The following is a 24,052-nucleotide window of genomic DNA, read 5'->3' as shown; positions in this document are numbered from 1 at the left end:
TGCAAACAGGTACATCAGTGCCATCTTTCTAGATTTCATATATACACGTTAATATATGAATTTGTTTTTCTCTTTCTGACTTACTTCACTGTGTATAATATGCTCAAGGTTCAACCACCTCATTAGAACTGACTCAAATGTGTTTCTTTATATGGTTGAGTAATATTCCATTGTATATACGTACCACAACTTCATTATCCATTCATCTGTCAACAGACATATACTTTACTTCCATGTCCAAGCTACTGTAAATAGTGCTGCAATGAACATTGGGGTACATGTGTCTTCTTCAACTATGGTTTTCTCACACTGTGTGTCCAATAGTGGGATTGTTGGGTCATATGGTAATTTGATTCCTAGTTTTTAAGGAATTCCATATTGTTCTCCATATTGGCTATATCAATTTATATTCCTACCAACAGTACAAGAGAGCTCCTTTTTCTCCACATCCTCTCCAGCATTTATTGACTGCAGATTTTTTTGATGACCAGTGTGAGATGATACCTCATCGTAGTTTTGATTTACATTTCTCTAATAATGAGGGATGCTGAGCATCTTTCCATGTGTTTATTAGCCACCTGTTTGTCCTCTTTGGAGAAATGACTGTTTAGGTCTTCTGCCCACTATCTGATTGGGCTTGCTTTTCTGATATTGAGTTGTTTGAGCGGCTTATAGATTTTGGAGATTAATCTTCTGTCAATTACTTCATTTGCAGTTATTTTCTCCCATTCTGACGGTTGTCTTCTCATCTTATTTATTGTTTCCTTTGCTGTAAAAAGCTTTTAAGTTTAATTAGGCCCCACTTGTTTATTTTTTCTTTTAACTTCCATTACTCTAGAAGGTGGGTCATGGAGGATCTTGCTGTGATTTATGTCAGAGAGTGTTCTGCCTATGTTTTCCCTTAAGAGTTTTATAGTTTTGGGTCTTACCTTTAGATCTTTGATCCATTTCAAGTTTATCTTTGTGTATGGTCTTGATGAAAGTGAAAGAGAAGAGTGAAAAAGTTGCCCTAAAGCTCAACATTCAGAAAACGAAGATCATGGCATCTGGTCCCATCACTTCATGGGAAATAGATGGGGAAACACTGGAAACAGTGTCAGACTTTATTTTGGGGGGCTCCCAAATCACTGCAGATGGTGACTGCAGCCATGAAATTAAAAGACGCTTACTCCCTGGAAGGAAAGTTATGACCAACCTAGGTAGCATATTAAAAAATAGAGATATTACTTTGCCAACAAAGGTCCATCTAGACAAGGCTACGGTTTTTCCAGTGGTCATGTATGGAGTTGAGAGTTCTACTGTGAAGAAAGTTGAGCACCAAAGAATTGATGCTTTTGAACTGTGGTGTTGGAGAAGACTCTTGAGAGTCGCTTGAACTGCAAAGAGATTGAACCAGTCAATCCTAAAGGAGATCAGTCCTGGGTGTTCATTGGAAGGACTGATGATGAAGCTTAAACTCCAACACTTTGGCCACGTCATGAGAAGAGTTGACTCATTGGAAAAGACCCTGATGCTGGGAGGGATTAGGGGCAGGAGGAAAAGGGGACGATAGAGGATGAATTGGCTGGATGGCATCACTGACTCAATGGACGTGAATTTGAGTGAACTCTGGAAGTTGGTGGTGGACAGGGAGGCCTGGCGTGCTGGGATTCATGGGGTCGCAAAGAGTCAGACCGGACTGAGTGTTGCAAAGAGTCAGATACGACTGAGTGACTGAACTGAACTGAATGTTATGCTGATAATCCAGCATGACGTTAATCTTCTATGTGCCTATAAAGGTTATTAAAAACATAAATGAACATTACATTAACACGTATGAGACCCCTGTTATACCTCTTTCCACACTCCCAACAGCTCCAGGAGATTCAGTACTTTGCCCAAGGACACTCACATACAGGCAGACCTGTATGTGAACTCTCCCTATGGAGGCCAGGGCTCCCACAACAGGCCTGACACATGCCCCCAGGGAGAAGAAATGCCCAAAGAGATATACACCTGAGGTTGCAGATTTGTGGGAGAAAGAACAGTGCTTGCGTTGAGAAGTGGTGAATCTGTGTGAGGAATGCAGGAGACCTCACAGCTACTTCCTTGCGTGTTTACAATGTTTTCGTAAAGCAAAATTTAAAATAAAACTTAAGTCTGGACGTCTTACCATCCTCTTCTCACTCTCTCATTCCCAGTAATTCAGGGAGTCAGCCCACCAGTACCCTATGGCTTGAACAAAGTTTCCCGCCCTGTGGGCTCCACTCCAAGCTGCTGGAAGAGCACCAGAGGAGGAGTCAGACAACTTCGGGAGGAGTCGCAGATGTGAGCAGAAGGGTGCCCCACGCAAACGCGGGGTGTCTGACTCCCACCAGGCCCTTCCAACTCCCCCAAGAGCTCGTGGGGCCCGAGGCCGCTGAATCAAGTTCCCCCCATCACCATCGTCAGTCAAGATAAGTCTGAGTGTCTGCCCCGCGCAAGTCCTCCCAGCAAAACCTAGGTCCTTGGGGCCAAGCAGCGCCTCCATTGCCAGGTAGGAATCATCCAGCCGCGCTCCCCCAGTTAACACCCAGGAAGAATGGCCAAGGCACGCACTCAGCAATGGGGACATCTGCTCCGGCCAAAGGTTACTTGTGTCCACCAAGCCACCCGCACCAGTTTCGACCACTCAGGAAGGGCACTGAGTACCCAGCACCGCTGCACACTGAGCGACCCGAGACCTCTGCCAACAGCGCCTCCGAAGTGGACCGCGCCTGACCCCGTGGTGGGGGGGGGAAGGGGCGGATCAAACCTCGAAGAACCCGCGGACAGGGCGTACCAAACCAGGGCGCCCACCCTCTCCCGGCTTTCCGGAGCCTCTATCCCTCGGACTCAGCAGCCAGAGGCGGGATAGCTCACCAAAAGCGCTGAAAGACTGTCACCACATCCAAAAATACGACAGGGCGGCTCGGAACTACGCTACCCACAACACCTCGGGGCGGGGACTACAATTCCCAAAGTGCTCCGGGGCGCAAGATGGCACCACTTTAAACGCTCCAGAGCTCAAGACTGCGCTCAGTGAGCTAGGGGCGCGGGACTACACTACCCACAATGCCCAAGGGCAAGGGCCTGCCTCCCAACTGGACCGGGCTCTTCAACTGTAGTACTCTCTCGCTCAAGTTTCAGAATTACAGTCACTTGGGCCCTGGGAGAAATTGTGAAAAACTAGACAAGAGCTTCCCTGGTGGCTCAGGCGGTAAAGAATCCGCCTGCAATGCGGGAGACCTGGGTTCGGAAGTTCGATTCCTGGGTTGGAAAGTTCTCCTGGAAAAGGGCATGGCATCCCACTCCAGTATTCTGGTCTGGAGAATCGACGTAGACTGAGGAGCCTGGCGCGCCACAGTCCATGGGGTCGCAAAGAGTCGGACACGACTGAGCGACTTAGCACAGCACACAAATCTACAGAGTAAACAAGATGTGGGGTTGTGGTTGGTGGATTTGTGCTGGAGTGTGTGTTTCGCATTTATGAGATTGGTCCAATCCCTGGCACCTCCATCTTCATGGGGTTTCCCAGGTGGCGCTAGTGGTAAAGAACCCTCTGTCAGTGCAGGTTAGATGTAAGAGGCGTGCGTTTCATCCCTAGGTTGGGAAGATTCCCTGGAGAAGGGCACGGGGCAACCCACTCCAGTACTCTTGCCTGGAGAATTCCATGGACAGGAGCCTGGCGGGCTGCAGTCCATAGGGTGGCACAGAGTTCGCCTGACTGAAGCGATTTATCACAATTAAAGTCAAAGTGACTTTCAGGTATATCAGAAGGGTTGTTCAAGTGAGCACTAAAATCTTCCTTTGTTTTTTTAAACGAAGGGTCCCGTTAGTTTTTAGTCACCTGGATGTGTACCTGTCCTTCATACTACAGATTCGACCGAATGTTTTTATATTTTAAGAACAGCGTGTAATGAACGTACTTCTAAAATATGCCAAAAGTCTTGGCATTTTTCCTTTTTTAAACAGGAAAATTCTGGTTTATTAATAATAATAATGATTAGAAGAAAACGAAGAAAAACTAAGCTTGAAGACATTTAAAGCTTTAACTAAAATTAAAATTATTTTACTAATACAAAAAATCTCCTGATTAGATGTAACAGAGTAGGAAGCTTAAAAACATTTTGAAGTATTTATAAACAGACATACTCTTTTTCTAGAAATTTGACAAAAATGTTTTCAAATAACTTGTTATTTACTCAATACTCAAAATGAACTAATGGGAACCAGATTTAACTTCTTGCCTAAAACAACTTTAAAAAGAATGAAATATGTGAAATGACTTTGAAGACATTGGACATAAGACAATGAAGAACAATAGACCCTGAGAAACGGGTAAGGAGCCAGGTGAGCCTTAAGAAATTTCAGGTCACAGGACAGAAAAGGGAAATCAGAGTGGAGGAACTTCTTCCTCAAGTATCATTTGAGTGCCTACCAACATGCAGTGGTGCAACTCCCAGGAAAGAAACTGAAAAAGATTAGTGGAAAGTGTCTGAGCACACATAAGGCCAGGAATAGTGCCTGTACCTGCCAAACAGAGTAGAAATCATATTCACATGGTGAGGAATCAAAGTACTCACAAGGATTTTTGCCTCAATGACAGGGGCAAAATTAGGCCAAAATGCTTGATTGAGAAAATCTTTATGTTAAATTTAGGAGAGAAGTATGTAAAATATGTTTCAGAAATCTTAAAGTCACTTTCATTTTTACATGAATCCTATAAGCAGAAATATACATATTCTTATATAAATAAAATCTCAAAGAAGGCTAAATTCAAGTTTTTCCATGAAATGAGCAGTAACTTTAAAATAATTCAATTAAAAGAGTATTTGCATATTTCAACACCACAAAGTAATTCTAATATTTATTTGGATGACTATATTGATGATATTTATTCAAAACTGGTGGTAAATACCAGTCTGAACAGCCATCATCAAAAAGTCTGCAAACAATAAATGCTGGAGAGGGTGTTGAGAAAAGGGAACGCTCTTGCACTGTTGGTAGGAATGTAAATTGATACAACCACTTTGGAAGATGTTATGGAGATTCCTTAAAAAACTAGGAATAAAACCACCATATGACCCAGGAATCCTACTCCTAGGCATATACCCTGAGGAAACCAAAACTGAAAAAGACACATGTATCCCATTGTTCTTTGCAGCACTATAATAGCTAGAACATGGAAGCAACTAGATGTGCATCGACAGATGAATGGATAAAGAAGTTGTGGTACATATACACAATGGAATATTACTCAGCATAAAAAGGAACACATTTGAGTCAGTTCTGATGAGGTGGATGAACACAGAACCTATTAAACAAAGTGAAGTGAGTCAGAAAGAGAAAGATAAATATGTATTTATAATAATAATAATAATACATTATATTTATAATATTAATAACAGAATATTATTTATATTATAAATATTTATTATTATCTAGAATATGAGTATCCTAATGCTTATATACAGAACCTAGAAAAATGATACTGAAGAATTTATTTACAGGGCAGCAATGGAGAAACAGACATAGAAAATAGACTTATGGACTTGGGGAGAGGGGAGGAGAGGGTGAGATGTATGGAAAAAGTAACATGGAAACTTACATTACCATATGTAAAATAGAAGGCCAATGGGAATTTACTGTATGGCTCAGGAAACTCAAACAGGGGCTCTGTATTGATCTAAAGGGGTGGGATGGGCAGGAAGATGGGAGGGAGGTTCAAAAGGGAGCGGATATATGTATACTTACTGCTGATTCATGTTGAGGTTTGACAGAAAACAACAAAATTCTGTAAAGCAATTATCCTTCAATAACAAAATTAATTTTTTAAAAAGAACAAAAATGGTGGTAAATAATAAAACCCAATTTCCTCTATTATTAGCATTTTAATATAAAACTGTAATGTGACAGTAATGCAAGTCAGCCAAATGGTACTAAAGAGAAAGTTAATAAGGTAACCAGGAAGGGAGAGAGGGAGGAAAATTGAAAAAGGTGATTTCAAATCATTTTGGTACGCTTGAGAAAAATAGTTATTTGGGGGAAATTAAGCTAGCTCACAAAAGAAATATAAAGCTTTAACACGTGGGAATTAATGTTACAAATCTGTTAAATAGAACTTTAGTATCTACCCACAGTAATGTGTTTTTGACCTGCTGGTTGATAAAGTAAGGCATATTTGAATTATTTTCTTGTGATTTAATAATAGCAACTAATGATCTTTTTTTTTTCTCTCACTAGCAGGGTCTTCTCACAAGTCACAATGCAAGGTTAAGTATAAATGTAGAAGTTAAATTACCTTTGCCAAGATGACTTCTTGGAAAAAGTTTTTAATTGGATAGTACCTTGATTAATAAATCCGCTGAGAACACACTGCCATGTACCAGCACGTTGGAAAATAAACAATCTTTGTAAAATGAAAAAACTAATAGAGATATCAGAGATCTAATGGGAAATGTAAATTATTTTGAAAACCATTTTGTAGTATGGAAGGTCTTTACATGCATTACACTAAAGCAGCGACCATCAAAAAATGAATGCCTCAAGGCAACAGTGCCAGGAGAAGTATGTTCATACTCCTTGGTGGATAGCTCTCATCTGTCTGGATTGAAATCCAGCTGAAGTGACTGAGTCTCCTGTTTAGAGAGAAAAGGACATTTCTGTAAACATTATTGGTGGCTTAAGCTTTGAAGGGGCTTCCCTCATAGATCAGTTGGTAAAGAATCTGCCTGCAATGAAGGAGGCCAGGGTTTGATTCCTGGGTCGGGAAGATCCTCTAGAGAAGGAAATGGCAACCCACTCCAGTATCCTCACCTGGAGAATCCCATGGACAGAAGCTGGCAGGCTACAGTCCATGGGATCGCAAGAGTCGCACACAACTTAGTGACTAAACCACCAGCAAGCTTTGAAACCACAGAAGGAAATTTAAGGAGCTACTATAAGCCACAGGGGAAACTTACAGACTGTGTAATATGAGGGATCCTGTCACCAAAGGATCAAGAGTATCTGGTTTGGAACTTTTTCATCCATAACTGAGGTTGATCCTGCTGTGGCTGCAAAATCTCATTCAACTGATGAACAAGTGAGTTAGCCATAATGGGCCATAGCCAAAGAGAAATCTGGAAAATCTGGCACTGTGAAGAGACTGTTTGTTGGTGGAATTAAAGAAGATACTAAGGAACATCAGCTTAGAGATTATGGCAAGGAGTATGGAAAAGTTGATGTCATTTGAGATAATTACTGTTAGGCAGTTTGGAAAGAAAAGAGGTGTTGTGTTTATTATTTTCTTTTTTACTTTTTGACTGCACAACATATCATTCAGCTCAATACCAGAAAAATAAATAACCCAATCAAAAAGTGGGCAGAACAAAGCAATCCTGAGAAAGAAGAATCAAGCTAGAGAAATCAACCTTTCTGACTTCAGACAATACTACAAAGCTATAGTCATCAAGACAATATGGTACTGGCACAAAAACAGAAATATAGACGAATGGAACAAGATAGAAAGTCCAGAGATAAACCCATGTACCTATGGATACCTTATTTTTTGACAAAGGAGGCAAGAATATACGATGGGGCAAAGACAGTCTCTTCAATAAGTGCTGCTGGGAAAACTGGACAGCTATGTGTTAAAGGATGAAATTAGAATACTTCCTGCTGCTGCTGCTTAGTCGCTTTAGTTGTGTCCGACTCTGTGCGACCCCATGGACAACAGCCCACCAGGCTCCCCTGTCCCTGGGATTCTCCAGGCAAGAACATTGGAGTAGGTTGCCATTTCCTTCTCCAACACATGAAAGTGAAAAGTGAAAGTGAAGTCGCTCAGTCGTGTCCGACTCTTCGCGACCCCACCAGGCTCCTCCGTCCATGGGATTTTCCAGGCAAGACTACTGGAGTGGGGTGCCATTGCCTTCTCCAGAATACTTCCTAACACCATACAAAAAGATAAACTCAAAATGGATTAAAGACCCAAAGGTAAGACCAGAAACTATAAAACTCTTAGAGGAAAACGGGCAGAACACTCTATGACGTAAATCACAGCAAGATCCTCTATGACCCACCTCCTAAAGTAATGGAAATAGCAACAAAAATAAACAACTGGTACCTAATCAAACTTAAAAGGTTTTGCACAGGAAAGGAAACTGTAAACAAAGTAAAAACACAAGCCTCAGAATTGGAAAACATAATAGCAAACGAAACTGACGAAGGATTAATTTCAAAAATATACAAGCAGCTCATACAACTCAACTGAAGAAGGAAATGGCCCACTCCAATATTCTTGCCTGGAAAATCCTATGGACAGAGGAGCCTGGTGGGCTACAGTCCATGGGGTTGCCAGAATCAGACACTACTTAGCGACTAAACCACCATACAACTCAATACAAGAAAAACAAACAACCCAATCAAAAAGTGGGGAAAAGGCCTAAACAGACATTTCTCCAAAGAAGACATACAGATGGACAATAAACACATGAAAAGATGCTCAGCATCCTTCATTATTAGAAAAATGCAAATCAAAACCACAATGAGATATCACCTCACACTGGTCAGAATCAGTTCAGTTCAGTCGTTCAGTCATGTCCGACTTTTTGTGACCCCGTGAACTGCAGCATGCCAGGCCTCCCTGTCCATCGCCAACTCCCGGAATCCACCCAAACCCATGTCTATCAAGTCGATGATGCCATCCAACCATCTCATCCTCTGTTGTCCCCTTCTCCTCCTGCCCTCAATCTTTCCCAGCATCAGGGTCTTTTCCAATGAGTCAGTTCTTCGCATCAGGTGGCCAAGGTACTGTAGTTTCAGCTTCAACATCAGTCCTTCCAATGAACACCCAGGACTAATCTCCTTTAGGATGGACTGGTTTGATCTCCTTGCAGTTCAAGGGACTCTCAAGAGTCTTCTCCAACACCACAGTTCAAAAGCATCAATTCTTCGGTGCTCAACCTTCTTTATAGTCCAACTCTCACACCCATACATGAACACTGGAAAAACTATAGCCTTGACTAGATGGACCTTTGTTAGCAAAGTAATATCTCTGCTTTTTAATATGCTGTCTAGGTTGGTCATAACTTTCCTTCCAAGGAGTAAGTGTCTTTTCATTTCATGGCTGCAATCACCATCTACAGTGATTTTGGAACCCCAAAAAATAAAGTCTGACACTGTTTCCACTGTTTCCCCATCTATCTGCCATGAAGTGATGAAACTGGATGCCACGATCTTAGGTTTCTGAATGTTGAGCTTTAAGCCAACTTTTTCACTCTCCTCTTTCACTTTCATCAAGAGGCTCTTTAGTTCCTCTTCACTTTCTGCCATAAGTGAAGTCACTCAGTCATGTCTGACTCTTTGCGACTCCACGGACTGTAGCATACCAGTCTCTCTGTCCATGGGATTTTCCAGGCAAGGGTACTTCTCCAGAGGATCTTCCTGACCCAGGGATCGAACCCGGGTCTCCCATATTGCAGGCAGATGCTTTACCGTCTGAGCCAGCAGGGAAGCTGTCATAAGGATGGTGTCATATGCATATCTGAGGTTATTGATATTTCTCCCGGCCATCTTGATTCCAGCTTGTGCTTCCTCCAGCCCAGAGTTTCTCATGATGTACTCTGCATTTAAGTTAAATAAGCAGGGTGACAATATACAGCCTTGACATACTCCTTTTCCTATTTGGAATCAGTCTGTTGTTCCACGTCCAGTTCTGTTGCTTCCTGACTGCATACAGGTTTCTCAAGAGGCAGGTCAGGTGGTCTGGTATGCCCATCTTCATGGCATATTCATAGTTTTCCACAGTTTATTGTGATCCACACAGTCAAAGGCTTTGGCCTAGTCAATAAAGCAGAAATAGATGTTTTTCTGGAACTCTCTTGCTTTTTTGATGATCCAGCAGATGTTGGCAATTTGATATCTGGTTCCTCTGCCTTTTCTAAAACCAGCTTGAACATCTGGAAGGTCACGGTTCACGTATTGCTAAAGCCTGGCTTGGAGAATTTTAAGCATTACTTTACTAGCGTGTGAGATGAGTGCAATTGTGTGGTAGTTTGAGCATTCTTTGGCATTGCCTTTCTTTGGGATTGGAGTGAAAACTGACATCATCAAAATCTACAAACAATAAATGCTGGAGAGGGTGTAGAGAAAAGGCAACTCTCTTGCACTATTGGTGGGAATTTAAGACGATGCAGCCACTGTGGAGAACAGTATAGAGGTTCCTTAGAAAACTAGGAATAAAACCACCATATTACTCAGTAATCCTACTACTAACCATATACTCTGAGGAAACCAAGAAGTTGAAAAAATACACATGTACCCCAAAGTTCAATGCAGCATATTTACGATAGCTAGGACATGGAAGTAACATGATATCCATTGACAGATAAATAGATAATGAAGATGTGGTTTATATATACAATGGAATATTACTCAGCCTTAAAAGGAATGCATTTGAGTCAGTTCTAATAAGTGGATGAACCTGGAGTCTATTATAAAAAAAAGCCAATATCATATATTAACACATATATATGGAATCTAGAAAGATGGTACTGATGAGCCCATCTACAGGGCAGCAATGGAGACAGACATAGAGAACAGACAGGTAAACACAGTGGGGGGTGGAATAAATTGACAGAGTAGCATTAAAACGTATATATTACCATACGTAAAATAGATAGGCAGTGGGAATTTGCTGTATGATTCAGGTAGCTCAAATCCAGTGCTCTGTGACAACCTAGAGTGGAGGGATGGAGTGGGAGGTAGGAGAGAGGTTTAAGAGGGAGGGGGACATACATATGTAGTCATAGATGTACTGTGCTTAGTCACTCAGTCGTGTCTGACTCTTTGTGGCCCCATGGGCTGTAGCCTGCCAGGCTCCTCTGTCCATGGGATTCTCCAGGCGAGAATACTGGAGTGGGTTGCCATGTCCTCCTCCAGGGGATACTCCCAGTCCAGCGATGGAACCCAGGTCTCCTGTACTGCAGGCAGATTCTTTACCATCTGAGCCACCAGGGAAGTCATATGTAGTCGTAGGTATACATATGTATGTCCCCCTCCCTCTTAAACCTCCCTCCTACCTCCCATTCCATCCCATCCCTCTAGGTTGCCACAGAGCTCTATGATTGGCTTCCCTGGTGGCTAAAACAGTAAAGAATCCACCTGCAATTCGGGAGACCTGGGTTTGATCCCTGGGTTGGGAAGATCCCCTGGAGGATGGCGTGGCAACCCACTTCAATATTTTTGCCTCAAGTATCCCCATGGACAGAGGAGCCTAGCAGGCTGCAGTCTACAGGGTCACAAAGAGTCAGACATGACTGAGCAACTAAGCACAGCATAGCACATACCTCTGACTGGTTCATGTTGATATATAGCTGAAACCAACACAATATTATAAGGCAATTATCCTCCAGTTAAATAAATTTACATGAAAAAAAAAAAGAATCCACCTGCCAATGCAGGAGATGCAGGTTCAATCCCTCGGTTGGGAAGGAAATGGCAACCCACTTCAATATTCTTGCCTGAAAAATCCCATGGACAGAGGAGCCTGGCAGTGCACAGCCCATGGGGTTGCAAAAGAGTCGGACACGACTTAGCAACTAAACAACCACCACCACCACAGAGTTAGGATGCTATTGTACATTTATGATTTAGTAAAATAAAGGAAAAATGCATTTTGAATTTCAGCAAAACCTTCCTCCCCAATTCTTCTTCCTACCACTAAGAAATACTGGACATAACACAAGTATAGGCAGAATCGGAACGGAACAGGAAGAAGGAAGACTGTCACTGGGCCTTGGGATGTGAGGCTCCATACAGCAGTGGGTTCTGTTTCTATTGCCCCTTGTATATACCGGGACAGAGTGCTGAAGAAGCCTCCAAGCAGGAACAGCCCAACAAAGCATGGACCAAAAAACCTCCAAGAAAAAGAAAACTTTGTTCCCCCTAGCCAAAGACTAGGAAAACATTTGTTTAACATCAGAAAACCTTTCTGGAAATACTCACCCTCCTCTAACCAAGAACAGATGAAGAAACTTCATCCTGCTTCATAGTTTCATAGAGCCAAGCAGAGGATGATCTTTCACTTATCATCCTCCACCTTGCAAGCTGCCCTCCAGCTTCAAATGGTGTCAGTAGGCTGGGTGGAGAGTTGATCTTCCACCCTTCACTAGGGTAAACAGGCAGTGCTCCAATTCCCCCACTTTCTTACCTTCACCCCTAGAGCAGTGTTAAGTGGAGTCCTACAGCAATTTGAACCTCCTCCTCACCTGACAGTAACAAAACTTAATGACAAGATACAATAATGAGGCTAGTCACACTACACTAATACCTGCTCCCTCCCTACCCCATCCCGCCGGCTGATCAGTAAGGCCTAGTGTCTGCATGCATATCCACACTGAACAATGCAGTTCTGATCCAGTGAGTAATCCATTCTCCCCTACTCCACTCGATGTATCAGCAGAGTCCAAGATGGAGCTAAACCTCCACCCTCACCTGCCGGCAATGAGATTAAACAGGCAGAGAGTGAAGCAGTTAGTAAGCAGTTCACTCACCGTGAAACCCCATCAAGAGGACCCCTAGAAACCTGAGCCTTCACCCCAGGTGGCATTAGTAAGGCAGAAGAAGATGGTGCTAGGGAGGGTAGTCATCACTCTGCTTCAGTCCTCTCCTGGTACCAGGAGGTCAACTGGGAAAGTGAGTTTCCATTTCCCTGGGATTAATGAGGTAAAGTAAGATGACAGGTGGTGGGTCTAACTAGCACTTTGCTTGCCCCTCTTTCTCCAAGTGTCAGTGGTGCCAATCAAAACCTTCACTCAGAGGCAGTAAGCAGATGTGAATTGGTGACCCACATAGGCTTGATAGGTACCTATCCACTGCGGTGGCACAGTGTAAGTGCTCCATTCTGCCAAGGATGTGTTTCTGGGGCCCAGTGGGAAGCTGAACAGCTGCATTCAGCTGGTCCTTATTTTAAACCCCAACTCCTAAAAAAAGAAGATAGAATCCAGAAGCTCCTATCTAGTATCAATTATCCACAAATGCCAAGACAATCAAACCCCAGAATGAATCAAATAATGGAATTTATGACAAGAATTTTAAAGCAGGCATTATAAAAACACTTTAAGAAGCCAAGTACAAAATCTTTGAAACAAATGAAAAAATATAAAATCTGAGCAATGAGATAAGTTGCTTTTAAAAAGCAAATGAACTGCCTCCTTGTCTCTAAAGGCTTCTCACATCTCTGGCTGATTATCATCCCTGGTGCTGTGGGCTACCACGGATCTACCAACCTAGACAGCATATTAAAAAGCAGAGACATCACTTTGTTGACAAATGTCCATCTAGTCAAAGGTATAGTTTTTCCAGTAGTCATGTATGGATGTGAGAGTTGGACTGTAAAGAAAGCTGAGCACTGAAGAATCGATGCTTTTGAACTGTGGTGTTGGAGAAAACTCTTGAGAGTCCCCTGGACAGCAAGGAGATCAAACCAGTCAATCCTAAAGGAAATCAGTCCTGAATATTTATTGGAAGGGCTGATGTTGAAGCTGAAGTTCCAATACTTTGGCCACCTGACACGAAGAACTGACTCATTGGAAAAGATCCTGATGCTGGGAAAGACTGAAGGCCGGAGGAGAAGGAGACGACAGAGGATGAGATGGTTGGATGGCATCACCAACTCAACGGACATGAATTTCAGCAAGCTCTGGGAGTTGGTGATGGACAGGGAGGCCTGGTGTGCTGCAGTCCATGGGGTCACAAAGAGTCGGACAGGACTGAGCGACTAAACTGAACTGATCATCCCTGGTGTTTCCAAATCCCAGAGCGTTGTAAGAGCCTTCTCTTCTGGAATTTTGGACTCTCAGAAGGTTGGTGCCTTTTCTCTCACTAGGAAGATAAAGGCACTACAGGACCAGAAGCATTTAACTTCTGTGCTTTTGGTGCCAGCACAAGGCCTGGCCTGTGGGTGCTCAGGATGCTATTTGATAGTATAACCACGAGATGGCAGCATGGCTCTATTTCCTGGAGGTCACGTCCCACTAGATCTGTCCTATCTAATATTAGGGTCCTTGAACTGTGGTTAGTCCTAATTAAGATTATTGTACATATAAAATACACATGGCAGTTTGAAGAGTATGAAAAAAGAACAATTTATCTCATTAATAAATGTTTTTATATTGGTTACATGTTGAAACAATATTTTAGGTGCATGCTAAGTTGCTTCAGTCATGTCCAACTGACTCTGCAACCCCATGGACCATAGCCCACCAAGCTCCTCTGTCCATGGGATTCTTCAGGCAAGAATACTAGAGTGGGTTGCCATTTCCTTCTCCAGGACCATCTTCCCGACCCAGCGATCGAGTCTGTGTCTCTTAAGTCTCCTGTATACTAATTTAAATAAATACATTAAAATTTTCCTATCTTTCATTCTTTTTAATGTGATTACTAGTAAATTTAAGCTTACACGTGATTTATATTTCTACTGGACAGTGCTGTGCTAGACCCTCTGTTAAACCTCCCAACAGAATTGGCACAGAGTCAAGATCCTGGTGCCTCTGCCTGTGCCCTAAGACGGAGAGACACATGGCACATGGATATCACAGAACTGCCTCACCATCACAGAAGACTCGGTCCCAAAGGTCCAGGCCACAGTAAGTCCTTGAGAGCAACAAGCAGCTTCTATGACCATCCTGACTGCTCTCCCCTCCACTGGATCTTACAAGGAATCCATGTGGGAGAAGGCAACCCTCATTCAGCACTAGCAGTAGTAGACAATATGCAACCCTTCACCTGTTTTCTCTCACTGACCCCCTCATGTTAAACCAATTTCAATGAAGAAACAGGATCAGAGAAGTGGAGGGACCTGCTTGAATCCTCCAGCTGGTGACTCTTAATAGTTGTAATCAGACATAACGAGATGCAGACTCCTCTGAAGAAGGAAATGGCAACCCACTCCAGTATTCTTGCCTGGGAAATCTCATGAACAGAGGAGCCTGGCCTGCTACAGTTCATGGTGTCACAGAGAGTTGGAAACGACTGAGCGACTAACACTACACCACTACTATTAGATGCAGACTGTGTCTTCCTCTGCATCACACTGCTATCCTCATGAGCACACTGAGGCCTCAAAGAAAAAGGAACTACATGCTCACTACTGTACCGGAAATCTGGACTGCCAGTCATCTCTGTTCTGTTCACGGATTGCCTGTGTGTTCTTGAAGGCAAACACTGAGTGCCCTACCCCTCAGGTGATGCCCGCACACTGGACAAGTGGAAGACAGCTGGCTTGTGTCCTCAGACATACTATCTGTGAATGGTTAGTGCTAGAGGGAAGACTGTCCCAAGGGAAGACCAGGAAATAAGACTTTGTTGGGGGCTGGCTTCATGCCAGACCTTGTGCTATGATTATCTCATTTATTCCACATAATCCCCCTCCAATGTGTGCGTGCCTGCTAAGTTGCTTCAGTCATGCCCAACTCTTTGTGACCCCATCAACTGCAGCCCATCAGTCTCCTCTGTCCATGGGCTTCTCCAATTAAGAATATTGGAGTGGGTTGCCACGCCCTCTTCCAGAGGATTTTCCTGATCCCGGGATCGAACTCAAGTGTCTTATGTCTCCTGCATTGGCAGGCAGATGTTTTACCACTAGCACCACCTGGGAAGCCCAAGAGAGCTCTGGGACAACATTAAATGCACTATCACTTGCATTATAGGGGTTCCAGAATGAGAAGAGAGAAACGACCAGAGAAAAAAATAATTGAAGAGATAATAGCTGAAAACTTTCCTAACATGGGAAAAGAAATAGTCAACCAACTCCAAGAAGCAGAGTGTCCCAGGTAGAATAAGCCCTAGGAGAAATACACCAAGACACAGTAATCAAACTGACAATTAAAGACAAATATAAAATATGAAAAGCAACAAGGGGAAAATGACAACATAAAAGGGAACCCCCATAAGGTTATCAGCTGATTTCTCAACAGAAACTCTCTAAACCAAAAGGGAATGTGGCATGATATATTCAAAGTGATGAAAGGGAAGCACCTACAACCAAGAATATTACATGCAGCAAGACTCTCGGTCAGATTTGACAGAGAAATCAAAAGCTTTCCAGATGAACAAAAGAGAATTCAGCACCACCAAACCAGCTTTACAAGAACTACTAAAGGAACTTCTCTACAAAGGAAACACAACAGGAGGAAAAGACCCACACAAAATAAACCCAAAACAATCAAGAAAATGGTAAGAAGATCATACATACTGATAATTACTTCAAATGTAAATGGATTAAACGCACCGAAAGACATAGACTGGCTGGGTGGGTGAAAATATGTGCATGTAGGCCCTCCCACTTATATCACTCTACTTAACCCCCAAGCTGTATGTAATTAATTTACATTGTTAGGTTAGATTGTTTCCAGAGTGGCTTGCAATTGTAATTATCTTTTATTTTTTGGTCTGGCTATTGACTGTGAAAACTGATAAACATCTTTTACTATTGTGATTATGTAACTATTTCAGTCACTTAATACTACTGTATCATGATTGGTCAACAGAAAATAACACAATTCTATTTCTCTAAAGCTACCATTTAATAGAAAAACATGTAATCATTCTTTAAAATCAAGATGTGTATCAGAATTATCTTGGAAGTTTTTGAAGAATACAAATGCCCAGGTATTGCTTTTTTTCTCCAAAGCGCCAGATGTGTTTATAATGAGCAGCCATGTTTAGAAACGACTGGACTATATGATGATCTTTTACTTTTATCTAGTTTTTTGCACTTTTTCTATTTCATATTCAGTCCTCCCATTTCATTTACTTATGTTTTCTAATTTCTTTTTTGTTGTTCTCAAACCTTTATCAAGCAGAGTAGAAAGTCTTTTGTATATATATGTGTAAATAGTATGTATAATACATGTATTTCAGAAAACTTATGAATTTTTGCCTGGTGGCTCAGATGATGAAGAATCTGCCTGCAATGCAGGAGAACTGGGTTCAATCCCTGGGTCAGGAAGATCCCCTGGAGAAGGAAATGGCAACCCACTCCAGTATTCTTGCCTGGAGAATTCCATGGACAGAGGAGCCTGGCAGGCTACAGACCACGGGGTCAAAAAAGAGTCAGATATGACTGAGCGACTAACACTTTCACTTTTCCACCTTTTTTCCATGAAATTTTGCCCAGCTAAAAAAAATTACAACATTTTGATTCCACTTGTTTGACTTAGCATGAATAGAACACTAGATTTCTAATTCATATTCACTCAAAACTTTGATAGAGTTCCATGTATTTCAGCATCTAGTACTACTGCTAAAAGTCTAGAAATTTTATAGTGATTTTTAAAATACTGAAGGAGGTTCGAAACTTCTAATCTCAATTCTGAGAATATAAAGAAATACTATGTTGTAAAAAAAAAAAAACGAAATTAACATGTGATACAGTATTATTAACTAAAGTACAGATTCTGTTCAAATTTCACAAAACTTTGTGCTAGTGTCCATTATTTGTTCTTATACCTTAAGGTTCCACATCGTATTTAGTTGCATTGAGAAGCTTCAGCTACATGCGACAAATTCTGGTAAATTCTTTTTTCATTTTTATTCTGTTAGAAATATTTTCTAATTTTCCATGTTATGGCTTCTTAGACCCATCATTTAAAAGTGGACATTTAATTTAAAAATACACGTTTTTTTAATATCTTTGATATTAATTTCTCATTTTGATATAATTTCTTATTTAAATGCTTTCTTCTCTACAAGCAACCTCTGCATTTTTTCAGTCTTCTAACTTTACTGAGGTTTTCAGTGGCTAAGACAAAGATCTCTCTTGGTAAATGTCACATTAAACTTGAAAATATATGGATTGTTTTCAAGTATCTTTTGATATTGATTTCCAACATAATTCCACAGTGATAAGAGAACAGACTTTGTATGATAAGAGAACAGATTTCGTATGATTTCAATACCTTTAGACCATGAAAATTTTGCACCTTGTTTTACATCCCTGGATATGTTCCAGTGTCTCCAAGTTTATAGTCTATAGGAACTTGAATAGAACCTGTATCTTACTGTCGTGTGAAAGTTGTATAAATCTTAATTATGTTGAATTTGTTCATGGTGCTTTTTAGATATATTCTACTTTTCTGTCTATTCATTCTATTAATTTTTGAGAGTTTGATATTAAAACCATAATTAAAAATCTTAATTTAGCTACCTAAAAAATAATTGTAATATATACTGGAACTATACGTAACTTTGTTCTGTATTTTCCAAGTCTCCTATAAATGTGTTATGGATCTTTCTTAATTTAAAACAGAAAGAAGAATGAGAAAAACAGCAGCAACAACTACTAAAAAAAATCCTGAAAGCAGTCCGAATAAAAGACAATGTATGTTGGAAACAGTGAAAAGAAAAATGACTGACATAATCAGAAGATAATAGAACTACATCATTAAAGTGATGAAAGACAAAAATTGCCAAGTTAAATTCTGTATCCAGTGAAAATAGTCTTCAAAAATGAAGGAAAAATAAAGAAGAGAAATGATAACATCAAGAAATTCAATTCTGCAAGAAGAAAATCTAAAAGCAGTGGAGTAAAATCTTTTTGAAAGAGTGCTATGTCAGTTGGCTCTTTCAAGGAAGCAAACAACAAGATAGAGTTAGGAATGTGAGAGGTTTATCGAGAGTGTTGTCTATCGAAGATAAGACAAGGGGTCCAAATATTGGAGGGGAACCCTTCAGAGTACAGTGTAAATTGAACATCTGAAAAAGGAATGCAGAAGGAAGCAGGATTTGGCAGGGAGATATACTAAAACTTCAGACAATCCAACAGGGAGCTCCATAGCAAAAAAAGCCTGTTAGAAGGGCACTGTTCTTGGTGAAATGGTCACACTCCGGCAAACCTGCCATTCTTATCATTTGCTGGGGACTGCCTGAGAACTCATGTCCTCAGTTCCAAAACTGAGAGAGATTTTGAAGGTACTATAACTGGAGGAAACTGTGAGCCTCACAACTAGTGAGTATTTTCCTTAAAGGGAGCTCTGAGCAGTACACTTCCATGGGTACCTCAAATGTTTAAAGTAAAAATTAAAATACAATGTGGGGGATTTAACATATAGAAAAGTAAGATATACTTCAACAGAGCACAGAGTACGGATAGCAATTGGAAGCACACTGCTGTAAAGCTCTTACGTTGCTCGTGAACTATCTTAAAGGTAGACAGTGATCAGTTACAGATGTGTCTCCAGAGGTGCTGCTGCTGCTGCTTCGTCGCTTCAGTCCTGTCTGACTCTAGGCAACCCTATGGAATGCATGCAGCCTGCCAGGCCCCTCTGTCCATGGGATTCTCTAGGCAAGAGTACCAGAGTGGGTTGCCATACCCTCCTCCAGGGGATCTTCTCAACCCAGGGACCGAACCCATCACAGGCAGATTCTTTACCGCTGAGCACCAGGGAAACCCGTATCTCCAGAGCAGTGATTTCTAAATGTTTAGATTTCAGGACTTCTTTAAACACTTAAAAAATATTGAAGACACCAACAAATTTCTATTTAGTGGGTTTAATGTATGAAAATTTATCATATTAGAAATTAAAACAGAAAAAAGATTTTAAAATAATAATCTTATGTTAAGGTAAATAGCATTTTATAAAAACATAACTATTTTTCAAAACAAGAGAAATAGGGGAAAGAGTGGTATTGTTTTTATGTTTTTTGCAAATCTCTTTAATGTCTGACTTATTAGAAGACAAATAGATTCTCCTATCTGTGTACTCATTCAGTTTATGGTGATACACTTTTCCAGTCAAGGTGTATGAAGAAAATCCAGCCTCGTATCAATACACAGGATCTACTTTGACACCACACCAAAATTTAACAACTGGTCACTTCCTAAAGGTTATTTCCAGCCAAGATGTATGAAGAAAATCCAGCCTCATATCAATACACAGTATATGCTTTGACACCACACCAAAATTCAACTCGTTGCTTCCTAAAGGTTATTTGCAATGTGGAATCTAAATACCTATCAATTTCTCATACCATTACATTAAAATCCCTTATCCTATTTTTTACATACTGAATAAATCTTTTGCCCATAGATTATGCATGTTACATCAAGCATTTTGTCACTAGGAAAATACTGGTTCACTGAGATATGCAGGTCTTGCAAATGGTAACACTTTCTACTACATAATATCAAACATATCATTAATATCACCACTGATCCCATAAGAAAAATTTTAAATATTGGGAAACTCTCACTAGAATTTACAATTATAAATTCACTTAGAATTTTAAATTTTATCATTGGTCACAAACACTGTCATAAGTAGCTGGCTCATTTTGTTTTTGAGAAAATGAGTACCAATACCCAGGTTTGAATAGTTATAGTTTATCTGTCAGTAGTGCTTTCAAGGAAAAGTGGTTTTCCATGAAAAAAATCTGCTACTTCAGGTCACAAATTCAAACAATTACTCAAGTGCATTTGTGTACTTCCTATTTCATCACACAGAATATTAAAGTCATTACTAAAGAGTCAAGATTTACATAAAATTAATAAATTTTACTTCATCAAAGAGAATCTTAAGTGAAATTGACTTTTTAAAAAACTTTGAGTGTGTGGCAGTAAAGAAACACTACCAGGACATTGGTGCCACTGCCTTAATTCATGCTAAATGGACAAATAGTTTTACTTGTTGCTTTTGTACCAAGAGGCTAATGATCTCCTGTTCAATATTCAGACTTTCACCTAAGCTGACTGTTTTTATTCCAACATACCATTCCCACCTGGTACCTGTAAGTCATATCCCCTCTGCTTCAATTGCTCTGTAGAAGACACATTCCAGAAAGTTTTACTTGTCTGCATGGGTGGAATAAAGGAACTCTAGGTTGGGCCATGCTGTGTTCGTATTTTTAAAATCTGTCCTCGTTTCGCCCTCATATTTCATGGTGCTGGTATTTCCAATTCATCTACTTTTCTAGCCAACTCATATAATGAAAGGTCAGGGTACACATGAATTTTCTGGGGTCAAGGTCAGAACTGATACTCCATGTCTGACAACCTGCTGGCCAGCTTAAGAGCCACTGGATGGTCACTATGTGCGTATGGCCTGTACTCACACATAACCTTCCTCTGCTTTTTATGACTTCAGGTCTGAGGTGGATGCCGTGGCACATCACCGGGATCCCGCGTTAGGAAGGAAGAATCGTTATCCCAGCTGCTGAGAGTGTTGCTGGCAGGGAACACTCAGCTGTCCAGCCCTGTTTGGTGACTGCCTCAGCTGCAGAGAGCCAGCTCACACAAGGTACACTGCCTTCAGACAGTGAAAGCAACCAACAAATGCCCAATCAAGAAAAAGCAACATTCAAATAGTTAGAGAAGTTGTAGCCTTTTTACTCACACTCACCCCACTTTCTTCCAGGTGTGGCATGGTTGAAAGGAAGTAACCCAATTCCCAGTCTCTCCCTCAGGCTAGGACTAGTCTGTGGAATACCCAAGGAACTAATTTCTGTCTCTGCTGACTGAGAGCTCCACTGCAGAGCAACAGTGGAGCAGCTCAAATCTCAGGTTGGCAGGAGTCACTGAAAGAAGTGGAAGGCACAACAGTACGTGAAACCTGCAGGGGAAATCACTGACCCATGGAGACCTGAGGCAAGAATTACAGGCAAAGGAATATAACAGGACATGGAGGGCCCTGAGAAGCAGGTTCTCAGAGAAGTTAACACATTTAACAACAGCCATATATTCTGGGGAAACTGGGCCAGGGGAAATGCACACATATGGCTCAAGCAAGACAGCAGCCAGGAAAATCCTAAAATGTTAGCTTCATCCCAAACAGATCCCAAGGCTAAGGACATACCTGGCCAATTACTGAAGGTATTACACGCTTGTTTGCAAAGACAGAGGAGGTGGCTGTTTTCTCATGTTCCCAGTTTTCAACAAAAGAGCATAAAGCAGACGCAGGAACAAGAAAAAGGGTCTATTTGAAGGAACAAAATAAATTTCCAGAAACCATCCTTGAGTAAATACAGGCAACAGACTTGCTATACAACATTTTTTTTTTTAACATGTACTTCTGCTTTATTGACTATGCTAAAGCCTTTGACTTTGGCTACACATCTTTAAAACAATTTAAATATGCAAAAAAGCTAAAGGAAAACTTGGACAACGAACTAAAGGAAATCAGGAAAATAACCTATGAGCAAAGCACGAATATCAACAAAGAGAGATAGTGTAGAAAGGAGCCAAAAAAAAAAAAAATTCTGGAGGTGACAATAAAACATCTGAATTGAAAAATTCACTGAAGGGATTCAATAGCAACCAAAGCAGCAGCATCAGTAAACATGAAGATAGGTCATTCGAAATTACTGAGTCTGAGGATCAAGAAGAAAAAATGAAGGAAAGTGAATAGAATAAAAATGATTTATAATTATACCATTTATAAATATATGAATATACCATCTAGAAATGCCATCAAAAGGAAAAATATGTATAATTATAAGAGTCCCAGAAAATGAGAGAGAAAAAAGGGAAGAAAGATTATTTGAAGAAATGATGCCTGAATACTTCTCAAATTTGAGTAGAGACAAAGATCTTTGAATTCAAGTTCAGCCAATTCCAAGCAGGATAAATCTAAAGAGACCCAAATCAAGATGTATAATGAAAAAACCAAACACACAGAAAAGAATCTTGAAGGGAGCAAAAGACAAGCTACTCATCATATGTAAGGGATCCCAGAAGGCAATGGGATGATACATTTAAAGAGCTGGAGAAAAAAAAACCTGCCAACTGAGAATTTAATATCTGGCAAAATTCTTCAAGAAAAAAAGGAGAAATTAAGAAATTCCCAGATAAAAAGCTGAAGGAGTTCATTACAACTAGATCTGCCCTGTAAGAAATGTTCAAAGAAGTCCTTCAAGTTGAAATGGAGGCTTGAAATTGTCATATTCCTAGAATTAAACATAGAGGAAAATATCTCTGACATCAGTCTTTGCAATGATTTTCTTTTTGATATGACACCAAAAGCACAAGTAATGAGAGCAAAAATCAACAAGTGGGACTATATACATCAAACTAGAAAGCTTGTGCAAAAGAGACAATAACAAAATGAAAAGATAACCTTCAGGATGGGGAAAAAAAGGTCTGCAAACCACCTATCTCATAGCAGGTTACTGTTCAGTTGCTAAGTCATGTCTGACACTTTTTGAACCCATGAATTACAGCATGTCAGGCTTCCCTGTCCTTCACTATCTCCCTGAGTTTGCTCAAACCCATGTCCATTGTGCTGATGATGCCATCCAACCATCTCATCCTGTGTCACCCACTTCCCCTCTTGCCCTCAATCTTTCCCAGCATCAGGGTCTTTTCCAGTGAGTTGGCTCTTCACACCAGCTGGCCAAAGTATTGAAGCTTCAGCTTCAGTCTTTCCAATGTTCAGGACTGATTTCCACTGTTTTGATCTCCTTGCAGTCAAAGGGACTCTCAAGAGTTGTCCCCAGCATCACAGTTCAAAAGCATCAATTCTTTGACATTCAGCCTTTTTTATGGTCCAACTCTCAAATCCATACATGACTCCTGGAAAAACCATAGCTTTGACTATAAACACTTTTGTTGGCAAAGTAATGTCTCTGCTTTGTCTGGGCTTGTCATAGCTTTCCTGCCAAAGAGCAACTGTGTTTTAATTTTGAGGCTGCAGTCACCATCCGCACTGATTTTGGAGCCCAAGAAAATAAAATCTGTCACTCTTTCCATTGTTTCCCCATCTATTTGCCATGAAGTGACAGGAGTAGATACCATGATCTTTGTTTTACCATGTTTTACCATGTTCAGTTTTAAGCCAGCTTTTTCACCCTCCTCTTTCACTTTCATCAAGAGGCTCTTTAGTTCTTCAGTTTCTGTCATTAGAGTGGTATCATCTGCATATGTGAGATTGTTATTTCTGCCAGCACTCTTGATTCCAACTTGTGGTTCATCCAGCCTGGCATTTAGCATGATTTACTTTGCATATAAGTTAATGAAGTGTGACAATATACAGCCCTTAACATACTCCCTTCCCAATTTTGAACCAGTCTGTCATTCCAT

Source organism: Capricornis sumatraensis, chromosome 6 (assembly GCF_032405125.1).
Source record: "Capricornis sumatraensis isolate serow.1 chromosome 6, serow.2, whole genome shotgun sequence".
Taxonomy (NCBI): Eukaryota; Metazoa; Chordata; class Mammalia; order Artiodactyla; family Bovidae; genus Capricornis; species Capricornis sumatraensis.
Note: the sequence above shows the minus strand (reverse complement) of the source record.